The sequence below is a fragment of the Saccopteryx bilineata genome, chromosome 7 (assembly GCF_036850765.1).
Source record: "Saccopteryx bilineata isolate mSacBil1 chromosome 7, mSacBil1_pri_phased_curated, whole genome shotgun sequence".
Lineage (NCBI taxonomy): Eukaryota > Metazoa > Chordata > Mammalia > Chiroptera > Emballonuridae > Saccopteryx > Saccopteryx bilineata.
The window spans coordinates 4,816,341-4,841,607 of record NC_089496.1 but is presented as its reverse complement, the minus strand read 5'-3'; the positions used below and the strand labels follow the sequence as shown (position 1 = coordinate 4,841,607).

General features: G+C 33.9%; 1 protein-coding gene across 2 annotated transcripts in view; it reads right to left on the bottom strand.

The window, feature by feature from the left end:
* The window catches only part of SEMA3A (semaphorin 3A), a 392,466-nt gene that overhangs the window by 189,087 nt on the left and 178,112 nt on the right, over window positions 1-25,267 (bottom strand). The gene's annotated exons all lie outside the window — the stretch shown is intronic.

Genomic DNA, 25,267 nt, shown 5'->3' with positions numbered 1-25,267 from the left:
GGCTTTTATAAATATGAGTTAAATTAATTTTATTATCTAACCTCAATTTTTCAGTTTGTTATCACTCTCCAATTGCTTTGAGTGTGATTTGGCAAGTACTGAATTGTAGACTTATACCTTAAGTGAAAAAAAAGATTTCCATATAAAAATAACATTAATTGTAAGTTTACTTTTGAAGAGAAAGCTAATTATTGATAATCACCAAAGAAGTTTTCTTTAAATGTCTGCCTCAATTAAAATTATGTATATTTAAACCACAACACCCCTCCTAAGTGTTAGAAATGTTGAAAAGTATCCCAAACTTCCTGAATCAATGATTCAGATTTTTCCAGTGCACACAAAATAGAACCCTTTCCCCAGAATTCATATAACGTAGAATGTGTCTTCCAAGAAGAGTAAGTGGCAAAGTAGATCCTTCCTCTGTCCCAGCCCTGACTCCATGACATTGGCCATTTTATTAATTTCTTTGATTTATGTATTTCTCCTACTGCCTTCCAATCTTATTAAATAAATCATTTAATAGAGGATAAAGTTCAAACACTTTAACTTAACATTAAAGGTCTGGTCTCATCATTTGAGTTTAGACTTCACCCCAATACTCTTCTTGCTCATATCTTCTGCTCTACAGAAAAACATGCTTTGCAGTTGTTCACTTATTAGCCTTTGTTACCATTGTACTAGACATCTGCAACTCTCTGCTACTTCAACACAGCAGCGGCTACCTTTACAAGCTAGTTCAAAATGTAAACTCCAAGAAATTCTCAAAAATTAATTTCTCATTTTGTTTGAATTACTCAGAACTTGTATCACACTGTCAATTATTACAATCATTTATATAAATGGCTTATCCACCAGAATTAGCATTCTTCATGTCAGAAAATATATTATTAATAGTTTATCATCCACAACTCACATGGCATATTTTCCATTTTACCAGGCTAGTAATATTAAATTGAATGTGTATCTACTGTACTTCCCCATGTATAAGACACTCCCTTTTTGGAAAAATTTTGGGTCTAAAAACTGGGTGCATCTTATACAGTGGTTGTAGATTTCTTTTACTTGCATTTCCTGCTTTTTCGTGCAGATGAGGAGTTGTATAAATTTTATGATGAATAAAACTTGAGTTCAATAACTTTATGTAATACTTTTTTTTTCCAAATTTCAGGTCCCAAAATTAAGGTGCATCTTATATATGGGAGCATCTTATACATGGGGAAATATGGTATTTATGTATTCATCCTATTTATCCATTTGTTCATCTTTTACAAAACCTTACAAGAATTGTTAAAATATGTTTTTAAAATCACATGAGAATCAAGACAAAGTTGAGGCTGGTTTAAGCCACCCTTCACCCTTGTCAAAAAAACAAATCAAATTGAGAAAAAGAGAGCCCAAAGGAAGAAAAGAAGGAAAGAAGAAAGGGATAGATCAGGAGGATGAGTATTATTTATGTGAGTCATATATGAAATAAATAAAAACTATTTGTCTCCAGAGAAAGAGAGAACAGGGAATCTACTATATAATATCTGAATTTAAATGTCATTTCTTATTTTAAAAAATTTTATTAATTAATCAAACAAATAAATAAATGCATGTATTCTTCTCACCAGTGCCCAAATGATTGCCAAGGACCATGCTACAGAGAGTCAATACATGACAAAAATTTCAGGCACTCTGAGCTTTATGAGGATAAAAGGGGCCACTATGAGAGGCAGGGCTATATTGATGGATATGTTCATGCATTGATTGAATGACTGTTTAAGGAGAGATATTCATCAAATAGACTAGATGTGCTTTACTTTTTCTTCCAATTCTAAACTCTACAATTCTACCCTAATACCAGAGACCAAATTAGTTAAGCAGGCAACTGGAAAAATAAAAAAGGTTAGGTGAATCTAAACAGACTATTACATAAAGTTATTAATCAATGAGACAGTCATTTAAAAGACACAGGGTAAGGGAGTTCTAAGCATCAAGTGGAAAAAGTTATAGGAAGACAAACACTAAAGCTATATATGGAGTCATTTAGTTATAGATAAAAACCCTAGCATCACCGCTATTAATTATTTACTAGCTGTTCAAACTGGGATGAGTTTCTTACAATACCCAGGGCTCAGTTCCTGGAAGATGGAGTTTATAATATAACTTTCAAAAGTTATTGCTATGGTTAAATTAGATAATTCATCTAAAATACTTAGACTGAGTATGACCAGGCAGCAGTGCAGTGGATACAGCACTGGATTGTTATGCAAAGGACCCAGGTTCAAAAACCTGAGGTCGCTGGCTTGAGTGCAGGCCCATCCGGCTTGAGCGCGGGATCGCTGGCTTGAGGTGGGATCATAGATGCAATCCCATAGCTGTTAGCTTGAGCCCAAAAGTCACTGGCTTGAGCCCAAAGGTCACAGGCTTGAAGCCCAAGGTCACTGGCTTGAGCAAGGGGTCACTCACTTGGCTGTAGCCCCCTGGTCAAGGCACATATGAGAGCAATCAATGAACAACTAAGGTATTGCAACAAAGAATTAATGCTTCTCATCTCTATCTCTTCCTGTCTGTCTGTCCTTATCTGTCCCTCTCTCTGTCTCTGTCATAAAATAAATAAATAAACAAACAAACAAAAATACCTAGAATGATAGTTGGTATAGTAAGCATCCAATTGATACTTGTTTGTATAACTAGGAAATTAGAATCCAAATGGAGCATAAAAAAAAATACTTCTCTACCTATCTTAACAAGTATGCTAATTTGTTAACATTAGTAGTTTTACATGATAAACAGATAAATAAGAAAAGCAATATGCTCTCTGATTTACATGTATATTAAATATTATGGTCATTTTAAGACCAATGAAATATTTTCGTTTGTCAGTTATGTATCCTGAATAATGAATTTCAGTATCAAAACTCCAAACAACAAAAATATTATTCCAGTTGAAAAATACGTTACAGGTTGAATTTTGTATTTCATTCAGGGAGAAGTAGTGATTCCTAGGTACAAACACCTTAGAGAAAAGACTTTATGGTTTTTTGCATGAAACACTCTAGAAACAGACTACACTTCAAAATATATTACTCCTGGATCATTCCATTAAAAAAAACAATAATAATATCTTCCCGAAGTATGCGTTAGCAGCTGTTTTCCATTGCTTTTAAATGTACTTAACTTTGACTCATCATTCCTTTTATTCCAATTTCTTTAGATGCTCCTCTCTCTCAGGGACTCTTTACATTGCTTTATTACTGAGAAGAGCCTTTCTGAGACCCTCATGGCAGTGAGCCATGGCAAATTCTCAATTGTTTAAGTCATCTCACCACTTCCCAGGACAAAATTATCTATGTTAAAATTAGAGACCTTTTCTCTAAATTTAGATCTTACATTATTTAATATCCTGTTTTTCGTATTTAAACTTATGATTTTGTTTTTCCTATATGTGACATACTCAGTGGCAACTGACATTTAAAAAACTTCAATTTGATTCTACTCCTTCACAATTTTGGGTGTTTCTTTTCAGCCTCTAATATGGAAATCATACCATAACACAAACTAGGATAAGAACTAAAATAAATATTCAGTAGTGTGAGATATTTAATATTCCACTGCCTTTTCACATCTTTACTCTGCTCATAATCAGCCAAGCAACAACACATGTTATTTTAAAGAACAACCTATGTCTGACCAGGTGATGGCACAGTGTGATAGAGTGTCAGCCTTGGACTCTGAGGACCCAGGTTTGAAACCTTGAAGTTGCAGGTTTGAGCGTGGGTTTACCAGCTTGAGTGTGGGATCATAGACATGACCCCATGGTCTCTGGCTTGAGCTCAAAGGTCACTGGCTTGAAGCTCAAGGTCGCTGGCTTGATCCCAAGGTTGCTGGCTTGAGCAAGGGGTCTCACTGGCTCAACTGGAGTCCCCCGCCCCACCCTCCCATTGAAGTTAAGTATGAGAAAGCAATCAATGAACCATTAAGGTGCCACAACTATAAATTGATGCTTCTTATCTCTTTCCCTTCCTGTCTGTCTGTCCCTGGTTAGCTGCCTGGCTGTCTCTCTCTCTCAAAACAAAACAAAACTAAAAAACAGAAAAATTCTTACATTTCTATAGAAATAATTTGACTATGATGAATCCTAGTAGGCCAAAATATATAAAGCACAATTTCCTTCTGGGTATAATTCAGTTTTCTTCTGGAAGATGTTACTTCTACATTCTGTGTCAAATATCAAGGGAAATAAATGTAGAATTGTAATCAAAAGTGCCATTTCAGACAAGTTCTCATTAATGAACTCTGTATTCTTTTTTTTAAAATTATTTTTATTTATTTATTTTAGAGAAGAGAGAGAGAGAATGGGGGAGGAGCCCGAAGCTTCAACTCCCATATGTGCCTTGACAGGGCAATCCCAGGGTTTTGAACTGGCGACCTCAGCATTCCAGGTCAATGCTTTATCCACCACAGGTCAGGCTGTATTCTTTTAATTGAAATATGGTTGAACAAACATTTTATGTATTTCAGATTCACCAAATGATTTAGTGTTTCTATAATTTGCTCAATGACAAAAATAGAAAATACACTGATTATATGGTAAGACAAATAGTTTGTGCTCAATAAATGTTATCACCATTATTATTATTATTATAAAATATAAGACAACATAGATAATAAACTTAAGTATATAGATATTCTTAAAAGGAAAATCATTTCAGTTCATATAATTTCAAGCAGCAGTGGGATTAGTTATAAATAAATTGTACTCTTTTGTGACATATTTCAAAAAATAGTCTTATGAATTTCAAGGCACTTATAAACTCTATTTAATAATTTCCTTTTGATCTAATAATATACATCAAAAGAAGAAAATAAATTATGATTGATCTATTCTTTACCAAAATATCCTACCAAATAATAATGGGGGGTAAACCATGATCTCTTCTAATGAGTCAATTTTAACTTTAATTTTATTAATTTATTTTTAGATTTATCCTTTTCTTCTGAATTCATCATGACCTTTAATGTAGCTCTATTTGAATAAAGAATAAAGAAAAGACATTGTCAAGAATTGCTATCAGTACATTATTCATAATATTGTAGAAACTAGTACTCTCCTTATATGTTTATTTTAATACATGAAAAGAAAAATGGAAAAAATATCAAAATCATGCATGATTATTCATTTCTACATAGTAAAGTTATATGGTTCCTATGGTGTTATAATTATCGTTAGAATAAATACACATTCACACAGATATTTACATTACAATGACTGGGTCCAATTCTAAAAAGACAATAAAATAAATATTAATTTTTAGAATGCAAGATTTACCAGAATTAAGCTTTTTATAGTAGGATGAAAAATTGCATAATTTGAGCTTCAAATCTAAACAATAGCCACCCTGTTCTTTATGCCTCTGACTTCTGTTGTATATTCTCTCTTCCTTTCCTCCCACCCTCTCTCTTTCTACTTCTCCTTTTCTTCTTTCCTCTCCTTCTCCATCTTCTCCCTTTCTATCCTTTGTGTTATAACATGAAAGGTAATGAGAAATTACAAGTGGCTGGACTAAAATTAATTGCTTGTATTTACTGACGGCTTTTGATTTATATCCTTTTTCCATGACTCAAACGTTTTAGTTTTCATAGTCTACTCAAAGATCCTATTTAAAGCAGTCAGAGACTGGTTCCATATTATACTAAAATACTTTGACTAAATGATAACTGCATCCAGATATTTGTAAATATTGGAAAGTTCATCAATATCCAAAAAAATTAGACCCTATATTTGTACTTTCTAGATTATATTTCAAATTTCATAAACTAAAAATATTTCCAAAAGCAAAATATGATTGATATGAAAGTAGGCACATTTTTATGGCATATTAAAAACAAAATTGCAAAAACAAGTACTATTTACTAACATAATAACTTCAACCAAAAGGGAGAGGGCATGTTATTGAACAAAAAGTTTCAGAAAGGACAAAAACACACACAAAGAATCCTCTTTAGAGAAAAATAAATTTATTGTGGAAAAATTTACTCAATTTTTCTTGCTTTATTTTTATTTCACCAAGGACTGGTTTTTAAAGGTTATGACACAGAAGATAAGTACCTTTCCACAGACTTAAGTTTGGAAAATATTGCTCTAAGTTGGATTGTGTGAATTCTCCTGGCTGGTAGATCTTGGCATAGAACTGATACAGAGCCAATATTGGTGAGTGTCTACAAGCTTTTATTTATTTGATGATCTTGAGTATATCTTCTCAATTTACAGCATTTGAGAAATATTTCAAAATACTTAGACAAATCCATCTTCTAAATTTGATAGCAGTAAACACACAAAATATGCATCAAAATTACATATTTTAGTCCAAAGTTAAATTTTACCTAAGCTGCATTTTCCAATTTATGCCAGAAGCAATGATTCTCCATAAAACACAGTCTCACCACCTTTGCCTAGACTATTTCTTCAAGTTCTTTTTCTAACCTATTTCTTTGCATTTGCTGATAGTCTAATATCTAATATCTCCATCACATTGACTTTATGCCAAGACTTTCCTTTGCCAGATGCTTCTTATTCATAGTTAACATGAAACACCAGCTTTTTGATTTGGGAAGCCTCTGTGATCCAGGTACCAAGTGCCTAAAATTGGCCCTAGAACAAGTAAAGATTCATTCTGAGCCTAAGCCTACCTTCCACACTCCTAGACCCCATGTAATACACAAGTGCCCTGAACCACATAGTGAGGGAAGATCAATGCATTTTCCCTTAATATGCATATAAACCGCAAGAGCAGACTTATCTGTGATATTAATCTGTTTTCTACTTTGCATAATGTGAAAAATACACATTTACACTCTAATCTGATGATGGAGATCGTTATTATTTAATGGAGTCACTCAACTTGTGTAACATTAGGCATTGGCTAAGAAGTTTGTGGAATATAAAGATTAAAAACTGTTTGATGGGAAGTTACATAAATGCTATCAGAGAAGCAAACACTAAATGAACAACAAAGAGAATAAGAAGAGCTAAGGAAGCTAACAAGAGGGGAAAATTAATGTTTCAAGAAGTGAATAATCCTTAGGAAGGATTGGCGATGAAACCTGGCCTTAGAAATGGGTAGGACTTTCACCAGCAGAAAGAGGGCAGCAGAACGTTCCATGTAGAGGCTGTAAAGAAAGACCAGAAGATAGAAATAAGGAAAAATGCAAAAGAAACAAGTTTTAAGTGTTTGCTATGTGTCCCAACCTGCTCAGTGGTATATAAGTATATTCACTTAAGCCTTACAACATTACGAGGTGAAAACTTTCATCCCCATTTTATCTCATGCGGAAACTGATGCAGATAGGTACTGGGAATATTCCAGGTTCCAGAGCTGGTGTGATGTGGAGCCAAGATGTCCACTTCCACCTGACACTGGAAGCCAGGCCCTGTATATCTTGCTCCAGATTACTGCCAGGAGGGTTGATTTTTTTAGAATACTATGAATTGATTGCTGAACAGTAAATGTGAGAAATGTAAGAATACATTTTGGGAAATACAAAGATTGAATGTTGAAAAATTTGGTTACCTCTAATTATCACATAACTTGTCTTAGTTAATAGTCTCTTTAATATTTATATTCTTCTATCTGCTATGCATTTAATCTTTTTTACACAATATAACTTTGCAACTAATCTTATCTGCAACTATTGTTATCACCACTAGAAGTATTTTAACATGTCTCAAATGTATATCTTCCAAGACAAATTTCCCTCCAAAAGCCAAACAAAGACTTACTAAAAACCTCTAGTTAGATATGGCACTAAAATCTCAGAATTTCCATGACAAACAGAACTCACTCCCTTTTCTTTTGTCCATTACCGACATCATCTTTCTGTATGTTTTAAAATTGGTTACAAATTTCACTCATCTAAAACACCATGCAGACCATAGCCCCTTCAACATCCACAGATCCAATTCATCACTTCAGTATCGTTTAACACTATAACAAGTTCTCCTACATTTTCTTTTGCTCATGTTCTTTGTCACTGTTACAGTTCAAATCCTCCAGATTTCTTCAGTTAATTATTATAATTACCTTCCAACTGAACTTTTTCTTTATGTTTACGTCAATAAACAATGTTATGCACTGCCTCCAAATAATCTCTATGCAAAACAAATATGACTTTCTTCAGGTAAATGTAAAAGGGAAAGCACTTTTATTTTATTACCCTTCCCTTGAATCCCATGGGGGGGGGGGAAAGCAAGAAAATATCCATATTAAATGAAGAGAGGAAATCACAACAATGGAATATCAAGCCACAATTATTTAAGAGAATATAGCCAATATAGTGAAGCCTAAAATATTTTGATATAGAAGGTTGAAATCTAGCACATATCCATATATTCCAGGTAGGGCAGAATTAGTAATAAAACGGTTAAAACTGTAAAGTTACATTCGCAAATATTTTGATACAGAAACAAATCTAGAAGTCTATATGACTGTAATATTATTGGAAAATGCTTACAAAGAGTGGAAGTAGAGCTAAAGTGCAGAGGCAGCATCATGATGACTAACACGTGCATGCCAGGTACCGTTTTAATGAAACCCATACACACATTATTCTTTTATCAAAGGAAACTACTGTAGGTTAAGTACAGGGGAGGCCCGAGTGGAAGGGGTGCACATCAGACTACTCCACAGAGTGTTTTTGATGAGGCTTCACAGGAAACACACCAATCAACAATATAGGAAAGATTAAAAATATATTTTTCCAGAAGAAAATATATATAAAAATTTTGAGCTTCTTTTCAAGTCAAAACAACTGTCATCTGTAATCTGCTCCAGCTCACACCTCACTGTCAGGAGATAAAATGGTCACCAAAATGCAATACAAGAGCACAGAAAAAAAAAGAGGAATTGACCCAGGAAAGAGAGTTCATTCCAGTTGTCAAAGTTCGAAACTAATAATAAAATAAAATTTACTTTGAAAGAGATGAAATTGATTAATGAGAAAATAACAAAAATGAAAGATAGGAAATAAAATCTAAAAATAGACATCTGCAGACTAAAATGTCACTATCAGGAAAATCTAAATGTTCATAAGGATCAATTGTGGAGCTTACTAAATAAAGGAAGAATATATTTGGACTTCTTGACTAGAAAGCATGTCATCTACAGAAGGGAAGTAATCAAGAGGCTTCATACTTGTTCAGAGCAACATTAAATGTCAGGACACAAAGAAAGTGGCACATGTGAAAATACTCCGGTGAAAGCATGACTGACTCAGTGTGTTCATACCTAGCAGACTGTCTTTCAGAAAACAGTTGCAGTATCAAATATTCTCAAACATGCAAGTTTTAAAAATACAGAACGTTAAGAAACTACAGCAATAGCCACTTAAAGTGCATTCAAACAAGGCATGGTTCAAAATTAAGAGCACAGATATTACACACTTGCTTCTTTAAAACCTGCTTAGGGCCCTGGCTGGTGGGCTCAGTGGTAGAGCATCAGCCCAGTGTGTGGATGTCCTGGGTTCCATTCCTGGTCAAGGCACACAGGAGAAGCGCTCATCTGCCCTCCCCTCTTGCTTCTTTCTCTCTTTCTTTTCTCTTCTCCTGAAGCCATGGTTTGATTGGAATGAGTTGGCCCCGGGCACTGAGGACAGCTCCATTACCTCCGCCTCAGGCACATTGGTTGCAATGAAGCAACAGAATAATGCCCAAGATGGGCAGAGCATCAACCCCCTGGTGGTCTTGCTGAGTGGATCCCAGTTGGGGCGCATGTGGGAGTCTGTCTCGGCCTCTCCTCCTTTCACTAAAAACAAACAAACAAAACCCTGCTTAGGCCCTGGCCAGTTTGCTCAGTGGTACAGTGTTGTCAGGTGTGTGGATGTCCCGGTTTCAACTCCCTGCACACAGAAGAAAAGAACATCTGCTTCTCCACCCCTCCCCTTCTCATTTCTCTCTCTCTCTCTATTCCCCTCCCACAGCCATGGCTCGATTGGTTTGAGCAAGTTGGCCTGGGAGTCTAAGGATGTCTCGTGGACTCTACCTCAAGTGCTTAAAAAATGGTTTGATTGTTGAGCAATAGAGCAACGGTCCGATATGGGCAGAGCATCAACCCCCAGTCAGTTAGCTAGGTAAATCCTGCTTGGGTGCATGAGAGAGTCTGTCTCTCTGCCTCCCCTCCTCTCACTAAAATAAAAATAATAATAATAACCTGTTTAAAAATATGCAATGTCTATATGATTTGATTTTTTTGTATTTTCTATACTTGTTTAATTTCCTCAATTACCAATACTATATAAGTGTGTGTATAACTAAATATGCAATTATATTATATATATATATATATATATATATATATATTTTTACACATTGAAATGCTATCTATTTACCACAACTAAGAATGCTATCTTCCCCTCTCACCCAATGTTCTCCAATTTCCACCCTCACTTGCTTAGGTAAATCTCTTAAAGTTTATGCTAACAGTTAAACCTCTCCTGTGACTTCTCCTTCCTTTATGAGACACAGAGCTATATACAAATGTAGATTAACTACTACTTTATTTAGCTCCCTCTTCTATAATTAAAATATGCTGCTTTTATATACTTTTGTATTCCTAGGCCTAAAACCTTTCCCTGGAATATACTTAGTCATCTAATATAGAAGTAAATGCTTCAATAAATATTATTTGAAACACCTTTTATTTTTCTTAAATGCAACAAGAAAGTCAGAAAACGTAAATGTAATGACAAATATCTAGAAAAAACCAAGTGTAACAACATATATTGTATGTAAAATTATATACTGGTTTTTCTAGTTAGTTATATATTATATTCAAATGACCAGTAAAATTATGCTATCTAAATTCTAAATTATTTACAACACGGTTATAAAATCATAATAAAATAGCTAATTTTAAAAGTCTATGTACTAAGCACTGTTGTCATTTTACATATAATCACATGAATAACAGTTTTAAGAGTTCTGTTTAGTAATATTAATCACCAAAACTATTGCAATAACAATAGTACAACTATTTTACAGAAATTAAGATAGGGGACCCATTAAATTATTGCTATAAACAATAGCAATAGTACCATGAACTGACTAAAGGATAATAAATTTGGAGTCCTTGAATAAAAAGCAAATCAATAGTATTTGCTTTACTATACTATAGTAAATATATATATAGTACTATATATATATGTAGTAAATATATATATAGTAAATATATAGTAAATATATATAGTAAATATATATATACTATATATATAGTATAGTAAATATATTTATAGTTTCTATCCCTTTAATATATTTTTCAAAGTGTCACCATATAAATTGATGTAATGCTTTTATTTAAAACAAACAGACAAATAGTACTTTCACCTACCACCATTACCTTCTCCTAATTTTCCTAATAAAAGTTGCAGTCCCTAATCTTCCTTTAATATTGTATTTTATTGGTTTCCATAAATTCTCACAATTTTATCAGAAATGGCCAGTTTTAGTTTTCTCTAAACCTGGCCTATCTCCTCTTGCTTCTAGGGTATTTTCCCTGTTCTTTTGGTTCAGGGTGCAGTTAGAAGCCATCCCTTCCATGAAAGCCTTGAGAATTAGCAGGTATTACTCCCTCCTCTGATGCTCCCTCCCGCTGCTTTGATCATAAGCTGCACTAATGCATTAATTGCCTGCCACTCATCTGCATTGGCCTTAGGGTACATGCTTCAGTTCTCTTACATATAAAGTTAGCACAGGCCATAAGGGTCTAATTATATGTGGAGGAATGGTTAACTAGATAATCAATTATTGAATTTGAGATCTAGAAAAATCTTTAGACTGAAGATCTGATTACTGCCATTTACAACAAAGCATAAGTAACTTTTATCATTAACAGTTGCAGAGGTCAGTTTTAAATTTAGTTCCCCTAGCTCTCAGTTCAATGTTCTTTCTAAATAAATCTCTAGGAAAATGTGACTTTAATTTTTCTCTATATTTTTTTTTTGCTGCTTGATTCCTGACATTAGTAAGTTTTTTGGTTCAAGTATATGCTGAAAAAATATAAGTTGCAATCAATTTAGAAAAGAATTAATGCATAATGTTAATTTTTATTTCTTGGACAAATAACAATAAGTTTAAATATCATTACATAAAGCAACTAAATGTTGTAAGGTGGACTAAATTGATTAATACAAGTATTGTAATTGATCATCACTATTTCTATGTAAGATGACTAGTTAGTAAAACTTTAGAATTAAAATATAGATCCTTCTTGTACAATTCACATTGGTTTAATTAGTGCTTTGTGATAGGAAAGTAATCCAGAGACTAAAACTTTTAGTTTTTCATTGTTTTATGTCTTTTTTAAAATTGATTTTAGAAAGAAAGAATGACAAAGAGAGGGAGACAAGACATTGCTTTGTTGTTCCACTTACTTAACCACTCATCTGTAGATTGTTGTATGTACCCTGACTGGGGATCCCACCCACAACCTTGGGGTATAAGGATGATGCTCTAAGCAACTGAACTACCCAGCCAGGACCCTCTGTCTTGCGTTCTAATTACTTAGAAAGCTCCTTTACAGGGGTCTCTGTTATCAGCCAGCCCATCAGCAAGTGTTCCTTAACTGCCTGAATGGTAAGTATTGTATTAGATAAGCCATGTAAAAACAAACAAGCAGACAAACTACGCAGGGGGCAGGGTGGAGGCTATCTGATTAACACAATAAAGTCTGTCGGGTTTTTTCCTTTCAGGTAGTCTCTGTCAATTATATTTGTTATATCTGTTCTTCAAATTACTATTGTATTCCACATAACTATAAAAAAGCATAGTTTTTTGAGATTTAAAAATTAATGCTTCCTTTTTTCAGTAACACATAATTTCCACATACAGAGAATTAAATAGCTATAAACCACTCAGTAACCTGCTATCTGTTGCATATGGCCACTATAAAAATTTTTCTTAACAACTACTTTAGAGTGATTTATTTGAAATGTTCTAATACTGAGCAAATGAGCTTTTATTGAAGAAATAAATTGAGCATTTCATCAGCATTTTTATATCATAAGACACATTTATGTGAGTGTAAACAAATGGGATAACATTTCAGTTTTCATAGAAATATCTGTCTCATCCTTGCAGTTGGAATGTAAAGAAAAGGTCACAAGGAAGTAATCAAACCCTAGATTTGGCTAACAGAAGGTATTTACTATATTTTTATCAAATGAATGAAGAAATGGACTCCTGATTAGGTGGATAAAATGGATACGCTTATGAGTGCTTAACAGCACCTGTGGGTTAGATAAGCCGTAAATTGTCCTTTTTCTCCTGACCTACTTCTCTAGTCTCTTTATTCTCTAAACATGTCTGGGTGCCATAGACAAACATAGTTTGCATATGTCAGTTAAAAATGTTCAAATTGTTGACCAGACAGGTTATTATAATGACTCTTTGGAGAGAAGGAGGAAGAAGAGAGGGCATTCATATGGCATGTCTAGGTATGTCTTACTCCTTCAACTAGAATATATACAATTTGATAATAAAGTCTCTAATTGACCCATAAAAGGATTTTGCTTGAATCAGATTTCCCTGCAGAAGGGTGGTAGGGATATGGGAGACAAGAGTGTTGAAAACCAATAAATTCAAAGAATTTATAGATAAATTCATACAATGTGTTCTGGGTGCATTCTATTTATTTATTTATTTATTTATTTATTTTATTTTATTTTATTTTTTTGTATTTTGGAAACGGGGAGGCAGTCAGACAGACTCCCGCATGCGCCCGACCGGGATCCGCCCAGCATGCCCACCAGGGGGCAATGCTCTGCCCACCTGCGGCATTGCTCTGTTGCAACCAGAGCCATTCTAGCACCTGAGGCAGAGGCCATAGAGCCATCTCCAGCACCCGGGCCAACTTTGCTCCAATGGAGCCTTGGCTGTGGGAGGGGAAGAGAGAGACAGAGAGGAAGGAGAGGGGAGGGGTGGAGAAGCAGATGGGCGCTTCTCTGTGTGCCCTGGCCGGGAATTGAACCCAAGACTCCTGCACTCCAGGCTGATGCTCTACCACTGAGCCAACCGGCCAGGGCTTGGGTGTATTCTAATCTTAGTGATGATAATATCTTATTTATAATGGGACACTATAAATGTTTTCTTCTAATAATATGTTTAATTTTGGAGTGGATGTATGTCCGAATTTATTAAGTACTGAAAGTCAGATGCTCTAGCAGTAGTAGACAACCTGGTCCTTACCGCCCACTAGTGGGCGTTCCAGCTTCCATGGTGGGTGAGAGCAGAACAACCAAAGTATAAATTAAAAGATAGATTTAACTATAGTAAGTTGTCTTATAAAGATTTATTCTGCCAAACTTAGCGAAAATCCAACATAAAGTACTTGGTAAGTAATTATTATTATATGCTTTAACTTGCTGTAACTCTTCTTTATAAATTTTATAAAGTAAAGTTACTTCCCTACTTTATAAATCACCATTACTGTGGAACCGGTGGGCGGTTAGAAAATTTTACTACTAACAAAGATACAAAAGTGGGTGGTAGGTATAAAAAGGTTGACTATCCCTGCCCTAGAGAAACCAGTTTCTAACAATTCATTGACATTTTATAATTTTTTGACATACATAAGTAAAAATAAAGAAAATGGAATTATTATATAAATAATTTGGAACAAATTTTCTTTTCTTATATTCTGTTTTGCTCCCCACTATTTTTTGCAAAAATTATCTCATGATATTACTTCTAAAATGTAGTTTATACTGAAACTAATAGGATAATTTTATCTTATATAGAAAAGATAATTTTATCTTAAATAAGACAAGTTTAAATTGTTCTATTTTCTTTCCCAAATGCATTATGCTATAAATATATTTTAATACTGGGTCATGTTTAGAATTGTTCTGAGATTGAAGTTAGATATAGTGTGAGCCAGGTTTGGTTTAAGAGGCCTAATGACAACTCAGTGATTCCCTAGAATGACACTAACAATCCAAGAGGGTGGTTGAAAATCTTTGCTTTTCTAGGGTCACAGGACAGCAGACTCAAGCTGCTCTAGACCAGCGAAGAACACACAGACATTTTTTGCCACAGCACAAAAGCCTGATTCAGAACCAGATTTACATCTCCTTCAGGAACAGGCAAAAAAGTAGCATAAGTCAATGTTTTATTAAATTTCTCTTTATATTTCTTCATGAAAAAATATTGTTGTATTGTTTTTGCAAAGCAACAACAACCACAAAATAAAATAAAATGAAAATAACAATGTTAGATATGGTATAAAATGTTTACAATGAAATTCAATCTCCTTTTAACCCCTGCTGACCACAGCAGACATTCAGAATAAGACTCTCCTATTATTCTAAATGCTGAGAATAACAGGGATAAAATTTTCCTCCAGACATGAGAGGAAAAAAGTGTTAGAGCTGTTAAGTTCTAATGAAACCCTCAGAGGGTTTAACATGAGCAACTTGAAAGAGTCTCACACCATTTTTTAAGGCCACTGATTTCTTAATTCTTTCATTTTCTTGATACTTGTTATTTTGCATATAAATAGTTAAAAGATTATCTCTGCCATTCCTTTATAATAATATTGTTATTATAAAATTTTGGATTAAATAATTAAAAATAATTTTATATCTTTAATATTAAAATGTTTGTTTCTTTGAAGACTCATGTTAGGTATTATTTTTGAACTTTCTCTTTAAATTAGTAAATCGTTATGGAAATAATGACCTATGAACTTTCACCTCACAAAATTTGCTTTAAAGCCAAGGTTATATATTTTGCTATTCTTAGGTGGCAATAACTTGTAATATGATTCCAAGATTTTAAAATTCAATTTTAATTTTATATTTTCTTGTAAGGGAATTATTTTTAAAAAGGCATTTGTTTCTTATTACGCTAAATGGAACTACTGATAAAACTCAAAGTAAACTATTATAATTAAAAATTGAGAAAAATATCTAACTTTTCCCAATTATCACTTGCTTTATCATTTCTAAACACTCAAAGGGAAAAATTACTTCTACTTAAAGAATAAAAAAAGTAGTTTAAAAGTTCATAGCTGAGTTTGTTTGATGAACTTAATGACTTCCACTTCATTTAGTAAATCAGAATCTAAAAAAAGCTACACTCAACCCTCTTGATAGGCTGGAGTTTATCAGCCCTGCTTTGCCACTTCATTAGCTGTCAAGAAGCAGTAAGTGATATTGCTATGAAAGTCTTGATTCAGGTAGTTGAAAATGGTATTATTGCAAAAGTACCAATTACCAACAGACTTGAAGTCAAAAGGGGCTGTATCCGTAAAAATACATCATCTACATTCATACAGTTGGTTATCATCTTTGTAGACATCAAAGAAAGAGAGATCGTTTGCAATATCAATAGTTGACTTGTAACATCCACAAAAAGTACACACATTGATTTAATATACACTGCAGCAGATTTATAATTGACCTTACAACTCTTACCTTACAATTTTGTGAGGGCAACAAAATAGAGATAAAAATGAATATTTTCTTCTTAAAGAAAGAACCATAAAATATGAAAGGTTGTGTTTTTTTAAATGAATCCTTAGCTTGGTCTTACACTGTTTTTGTGGCTTATCTTTTCTTAAAAATATTTTAATTTTGTTAACTACCATGAACTTCCCCTTTAATGTCAACATAGTATGTGATGTTGAAATGTTACTTTAGTGAAATTTTATTTTAATTATATAGCCTTTTATTTTCTCTCTACCTTCTACCTTATTTCTGTGGTTAGTAATCAAAAACTAAACAGGAAAATCATTGGTGTATAAGATTTTAAACAATCCAAACAAAAATTAGAATGTATTTTGGTAACACTTACATGATATTATCTATATATTAGGAACTTCATATTCTGTCTGTGTAATAAAAGCTAATATGCATGTTTATGAATGATCCTATATTAGTATGATTTATAAAAGACTACTTTACTTTGATGCTAAATGGAATGAAAGATTCCATGAGAAAATTTATTTGGGAGAATACTAACTATATCCCTATATTATATTTCAAATTAAGACATTAATGTCTTTTGGAGGTCTAGCTGTAATAGTATTTATTTAGGAAAACTATTAAATCCAGAGTTTCCCAACCTTATATATTTTCAAGGACTATTTAGGGATTTACTATAATATTAATGTCAGACCTTGATTATTAAAAATATAATAACTTATAAATAAATACTGGGATAATAAAATACTTGGGAAAAATATTTCGTGAGAATTATTTTAAAATCAGATGTCACACTATTCTAAAAAATAAATGCAGACTAATTTTTTTCTTTGTACTCTAGTATTATTCACAATTTATTTATATTTTTGGAGGATAACAGTACTGTAAGAATGATAATCCATATTTTCAGTAGATTCCATCATTAAATTTAACTTATTTTTAAAATGTAATTTAAAAATGTAGATTTCCAAATTAAAAAAACTGATCTAGTTCAGGTAAATGGAACACTGAAAAAAGTTATAAAAGGCCCTGGCTGGTTGGCTCAGTGGTAAAGCGTTGGCCTGGCATGCAGGAATCCCGGGTTCGATTCCCGGCCAGGGCACACAGGAGAAGCACCTATATGCTTCTCTACCCCTCCCCCTATCCCTCTTTGTCTCTCTCTTCCCTTCCCGCAGCCAAGCTCCATTGGAGCAAAGTTGGCCTGGGCGCTGAGGATGGCTCTGTGGCCTCTGCCTCAGGTGCTAGAATGGCTCTGGTTGCAACAGAGCAATGCCCCAGATGGGCAGAGCATCGCCCCCTGGTGGGCATGCCGGGTGGATCCCGGTTGGCTGCATGCGGGGGTCTGACTGCCTCCCCGTTTCCAACTTCAGAAAAATACAAAAATAAAAGTTATAAAAATAGTCAACAAATATTTACTACCTAATTTAGCTGAAACTAGTTAATATGAATTATCTGAAAAAAATTTAGACAGTTTTCTATAATTTCAATTATATGCCTAAAACTAAAAAATTAAGGTGGGTGTGAGATTTATTGGATGATCACTTAGTAAGTTATATAATGTCTGATCACTTGGGTGTACACTTGAAACTAATATAATATTGTATGGCAACTGTAATTGAAAAATAAAATAAAAAAACTATTTAAGTTTAAAAAACCCGTAAGTCATTCTATTTTATATGTTTCAAGAGTTTTTTGTTTTGTTTTAAACTATATCTATGGTACATGTTTGGCTAAGTCTTTGTTGTAAAATGATATATAGTGTATATAACTATTGTATACATTTAATATATATCAGGTATATATGCAGATGTATTATTACTCTGATATATACTTGGCTTGGGGTGGGGAGAGTGTCCATCTGCTCTGCTGGGGGCGGAACCCTTCCCAGGGCAGCCCAATGGAAGCGACACCTGCTGCTCTGCTGAGGCCTGCTAGTTTCCAGGGCAGTCCACAGGGCTGGGGCAGCAAGCCCGTCTGCGGGCCATTGGCTGATGTCCTTGTATAGTGATGCTTTACTAGTGAGCTCACTCTCCGGTGGGCAGAAGTGGTGGGGGATGGTGACCAGGTAGTTAGGTGGGAAGTGACAAATTCTTGGCAGGGGTGCAGCCATTCCTTTCTCATGACAGCCGGGGCAGACATGGTTAAACGATTACTGTGTTCAGAATGCTCATGCCAGCAGGCAGTCCCTTCTGAAGGGTGGGGACTGTCCCTGCCTGCACAGTGGGACAGTGAGCTCAGGGACACTACTGCTGGAGCCAGGCTCTGATGCTGCGGGTGTTAGTGGCCCGTGAGGTTTGGAGTTCATGCCTAGGACACTACTCCATGTCCTGCCCCTCCTGGCCCCTTCAGATCGGATCAAATTCTGGGTCATGCCTGTGGAAGGGTAGGTTAGCTTCCTTGACATGCTCTTTAAATAGAGCATTGGCCTGGGCCAAAAAGGGTCTGGGCCCTCTGGGTCAGCTAGCTTTAATAAACACATTCTTTGAGGATCTGAATTTGGGAGATGAGAAGTGTCTTGATTTTTCAAAATCTTTCTTAAAATGATAAAATAATATCCTCATAAAAATAATAAAACCATAAGCCAGTTAAATTTATTAAAAATAAAAGTAGCGGCAGGGTGAGGATGGGTGGGTTGACTGAGAAGTTCAGGGAAGGCTCAGAGAATTGCAGAGTCAGGTCTAGTGCATTGGGAACTCACTGCCCTGAGGAAGCCCGATCTGGTGTAATCTTGGGAATTTTACAGAGGCCAAGGGGGTGGAAAAAGCTACCTACACTGTTTTTTATTTTTTTATTTTTATGGGTAGTCATACAGTAGGAAATGTTTATTTACCAATAAAGAGACTTTAAAATTCATGGAGCAAAAACTATAGAACTGCACAGGGAAACAAGCAAATCCACTTTAATATTCAGAGATGTCAACAATCCTTCAAATAATTGATAGAATCTATCTATCATCTATCTGTCTATCTATATATCTATCTATCATCTATATAACTTAGACAATATTATCAACCCTCTTGACATATGTGGAATCCTCCACAATAATACAATATATATTCATTTCAAGTACTCATGAAGCATAAGAAAGCTCATATTCTGGGTCATAAAGCAAATCTTAATAAATGCAAATAATTCAAGTCATAAAATATGTTCTCTGAGTGCAAGGGGATTTTTTTGTTATTGAATTATTTGGGGGAAATTGTTGTTTCATGTGGAAGTAGCATATCTGAAATGCTTGAGTCTGAATGTGCACCTCTCTCTGAGAGTTGTGGAACCTTTAAAATGACAGTAGCTAGTTTGATTCCATTTGTGTGCAAGACATTAATTACATTTTACAAAAGCAGCTGTTTTTCATGGAATATGTCCAGGATTTTTTCCTCAGGATATAAACCAGTGACCTCATACTTCCAACTCAAGACCTATCTATCAACACTCTTTCCCAGGCAAGATTTTCATTATGCCAGATCCTTCTATGATTGGATCAGCAAATCAAGGACAACATAAAATAGTGTCTCTTTTAATTAGAGTCAAATATGTTTAACTCCCAATAGGTTTTTACAGCTTTAAAAAAATTTAACTCAAAGTTTGTGGTATTTTAGCTTTCACCATCTCTATACCTTCTTAGTTGACAGCTTTTACATTTTAAAAAGTTGATGTTTTTTGGGCAGGTGTGTCTTGTTCTTCCTAAACAATTTTACAAAAACACATGACCTCAAACAGGCCATCTTTTCCACTTTGGGAATTTCTGTTGGGTCAAAGACTAGAAATTGTGTCAACTTGTATCAAACATTGCTTTAAGAAGTTAGCAAATGTGGTTTTCTTGGCTTCAATACTTCTTTCTCCTTTATAATCATTATCTTCTTGTAATTATATAGTGAAGGATGAGGAAGGTTGAAGTCATAATGTTTTAAATATATTTCTACTCAACATACAAGTTATTAAAACATGTACGGTATTCTGTTTTCTGATAAGATCTGAGATTTTCTTAAATTTATATTACTAATATTTTTCTTATATTTAAGCAACATAGAGTCATAAATACTATTAAATACATGCCATTTAATTGTAGGTTTAAGGAAGATCAGAAAGCTTAGATTCTGAATACTGTATTAATCCTACATTTGATTTATGATGGAACTACTGGCAAAATACTATGTCTTTTTTTGTCTCTTTAGACCACATATAAAATACCTGCTCCTAAATATTTCTCAGGAAAGTTTGAAAAAAAAAATGATGTAATGTCTGATTCTCTTTAAAGACTTTTCCTTCTGGTCTTACAGTGATTCCAATTTTTAGAAGTTTCTATATGATTCTTTCTAGTTAGAATTTTTAAAATTATATAATTTTAAAATTAATTTTATTATATCCTCTGGAATCAAATGTTATCAAAGTTTAAAATGCATCAAGAAAAAATAGAAATTATGGGGTTTTTACTTTCTGACTACTTGAAGTGACAGAAGTATGCTGTTTTTGCTCAGACTATGAAAAGTACTTAGTTACTTGGATTCAATTCAAGTTTGAGTCTCCACCTCTAAGCCTTATAGCAGAAAAAGTAGAGTTTCCAAACTTCTTTTAACAAGTAATTTACAAACCCCCGAAAGACTGACACTTAAAATGCTAATTGGGTTATGAAAGTTTTTGTGAGTCATTTTATCTTCAAAATAATATTTTAAAAAATGTTTTAGATTAATGTTGCATAATTGACTGAGACACAGGAAATATAGTTTTATAACTTTGCTTAGTATCTATAGCCTGAATTGTCTGTAGAAGAATTATTGTTAAAATATACATTTCTATTCTACGTATGTGGCATGTTTCTGTGAGAAAGTTTGTATGTATCTCAGTCTGTATACAGTGAAGATACACATGTCAAAAAGACATGAAATGTATGTGGGAATATTATGTTTTCAGCAGCTGTGTGTTCTAGCCATAGGACTTTTTCTCTATATATTTATTTGAATGGAATAGTACTCCATTCTGACCCATAAAATGTTAATCCTTTCAAGAACGTCTCAATTTCTTTTGTTTAAGTAACTCTGTATAACATTAGCAAGCCCCAATCCTTATTTGTAACTAACCTTTTCACCTAAAGGTGGATGAACAGACTTAAAATGTCTATTATGCATGCCAGCACTGGTTTGAAATACATGTATAGAATCCTTTTTTTTTTTTTAAATCCCTCCCAAAATTAGCAATCAGTATTGTAATTTCCAAGCTTTATACATTCTGAGCATCTGATTGAAAACTCTATGCAATTTCAACATTTTCTGAAATATATGTATGGGCAAAGTGTACTCTTTTGAATGGCATTAGAAGCAGATCTGATCATTACATTTTTATGAAAATTAAAAGTTTTTATTTTTCTTAAACACTGGTTTCTCTACTTCTCCAAAATTCTTATACAGTACCAATATTTTACAATATGCATGTTTACCTACAAAAATGCAGGTATCTATTAACTATTAATTGTTTTCCATACTGTAAAATACCTACATGTTTTGAAATGCTATACTTCATTATTGAATGATATCTGCAGGAATCTCAAAAACCTTGTATTCATAATCTATTAACTGCAAATTTTGTAATTCACATATCAGGTTTTATCAATGACTACACACTAACTAATGTCTAATAAGATTAAGGGAACTCTTAAGAGCATATCCGCTAGGAAAAAATTATAAGGTGGTTTTGATTTCTTACCTATTTTAATGAAGTGTGTGTGTGTGGGGGGGGTGTATAAACAGCACTAACAGTCTTTACCAGAAGGTCTAGAGCATATAGCTAGTTCAGAAAATTTTAATATTCTAAGATATCTTTGAGATTTGAATTATCAAGAAATTGATAGTAGGGTACACAGTTGTTGCAACCACCCCAATTCAGAAAGTCACAGTTAATACTACCCTGAAAATACATCTCAAAACCACACATATCTTTCTGTTGCCACTACTACCAACCTAGTTCAAGTCATCCTTCTCCATTACCTGGTCTAATGCAACAGAATCCCAGATAAATATGACTCGGCCATTCAATGCGCTGGACACAGAATAATTGGGGCAAGCCTCTTAAAACATGGATTGTATCATGCTACTCCTCTGCTCTAGTTCCTGCCACAATAGGGCCAGTGTCTTACTGAATACTTCTTCCCTCACCACATTTAGGGCTATAGTGCTTTTTTGTCTTCGGTGTTTAACAAATACTGTAACTTTGGTCTGGAATCTTCTACTCCCCTCTCCTTCTTCTCCACTTGGGTAACTTGAACCCTATGTTTCAACTTAAATGTTTCTATTTCAGTGATGTCTTACATGATGTGAGAATCTATACCAGGTTCCACTGTTAAATTTCACATGATTTTCTGTTTGCTTCATAGCATTTATCTGAGAGTGGAACTCTCTCTCTATAATTTACTCTTGTCAAAATTTTGTTTACTGTTTCTAACTTTCCTTTGGGTAATGCTATCTGTGTTTGTGTCTCCTCTACTAACACAGCACTTAGTACAATGTTGGTACTCACCAATACTGATTAAATAAAATATAAATAAAAAACAGAAAATATATGTTTGTGCCTCTTGTTCTGTTTTTGTGATAAGAACACTTAACGTGCAATCTGTGGAATACATTTATTACCCTGATTGTCGTGCTGGTGTTACAGGGGCTTGCATATGTTCATATTCATCAAATTGTACACATTAAATATGTGCAGATTTTGTATATGAATTATACTTAAATACAGTGGTGTTTCCAAAAGAAAAGAAAGAACTGAAATGAGCTACCACTTCATACACAGTAGGATGACTGTTAAGTAAAAACAACAACCAGAAACAAAGCATTGGTGAAAATGTGGAGAAATGGGAACCTGAGCATTGGTGGTAGGAATGTGAATGGTAACAATCCTATGGTAAATAGTTCAGTGCCTCCTCAGAAGCATAAACATAGAATTATCAGTACTAGATATGTATCCAGAAGAACTGAAAACAAGGATTCAAAGAGAAACCTGTACACAAATATTCATAGCAGCATCCTTATACTAGCTGGAGGGTGGAAATAACCCGTGTTCATCAACTGATGAGTGGATAAACAAAATATGATATACATATACTTCAAAATGGTAAACTTCATGTTATATACATATTACCACAATAAAAAGAACAAAAGCTAAAAATATTATTATATGTTTCACTGCTAATTATTTTTCCATTAATCCTTAACATATGTTATAATAACCTGAATTTTACTTTTCTCCCTAGAACTTTTAACACTATGGTTCTGATAGAATATAATAATTCTACAAGATGACATTAAAGAATAAAATTGTATATAGTAGTTTTTGTATATGACAAGTCATTATGAAGTTGTATACAGACAGTCCCTGACTTAGGATAATTCAACTTTAAGATGAGTGAAGACAATATGCAATGATCTTTTCCCTGGCTAACAATGCATGGTACTGTACCCACTCATGATGTTAGGCAGCAGTGAGCTGCAGCTTTGAGTCAGACATGTGTCCATGAGGATAAACAACAGGTCACCGGAGAACAAATTTTTTTTCATTTTCTGTTGCATGAGGTTTTAGAACTGTTTATATATATATATGTATATCTGCATCGCTGACTCCAAATCTGAAATTTGTTTTTTGGTGCATGCTCTAGTTTTTAGGAAATTTTAATTTCTTTTTGTTACAGTTAATGGCATGCATTGGTTTTAAATTGGAGTAAATGGGCAATGACTCTTGGATTGAAGAAAACCACAAGGCAATTAATGTTTTATAAACATCACTTTTAAATAATTGTAGTTGCTTTAAATGTAAAAAATTATTATCTGATAAAAACACCCTCTTATTTTGTTTTAAGATTGAATCATGTATTCTTGGAGTAGGCATAAATGTAAGAATAGTCCTGATACCTTCTGTTATATATGTGGCTGTTAAATACTTCAGCATCAAAGGCGCAATATTTCATCATTTGTGACACATGCATATATTGTCTATTTTCAAGTTCCCCTTGGTGATCAAGACAAGAATTGGGCTCTTTGTATTGTGTGTCATAATTGTGAGAAAATGCTTCGTGACTAGACAAAGGGAAAATGCAAAGGAATGCCTTTTGGTATTCCCATGGTTTGGCGTGAACCTAAGGACCACAGCAGTGACTGTTATTTCTGTCTGATCCATACAATGGGCATTGGCAAGAAAAAAAGGCATATGATTGCATATTCTAATATTTCTTCAGCGATACAACCTATCCCACACTCTGAGACACTCCTGGTTCCAGTTTTCAATGGTTTTATTTCTTCTAAGGATGAAGAAAGTGATCATGGTGATCAAGTATATTTTGATAAGATGCATAGGAAATGGATCTAGAATCTGAAGGGTCTTCTGATGCCAAGCAGTCATTAACCCCTCAGCAGTTTAGCCTACCTGAATTGAATATCTTAGTAAGAGATTTGGGCATATCAAAGAAAGCAACTGAGTTATTAGCTTCCAGGATTCAAAAAAAGAATGTACTTCACTGGTCAGTTAAAGTATCCCATTTCAGGAAGCATGAACAAATTTTTGTGGACTTTTTTTTTAAAGACAAACACTTTGTTTACTGTCATGATATCAGTAGTCTTCTCAGCCAGCTAGGTGTTACCACTTACAGTCCAACAGAATGGCAGCTATTTCTTGACAGCTCTAAACAGAGTCTGAAATGTGTTGTCCTACACAACGGTAATGTTTATGCAGCAGTTCCAATTGGCTATTCAACTCATCTGCAAGAAGAATATAATGACATAAAAATTGTCCTTGACTTTCTGAAGTATGAGGAGCATAACTGGAT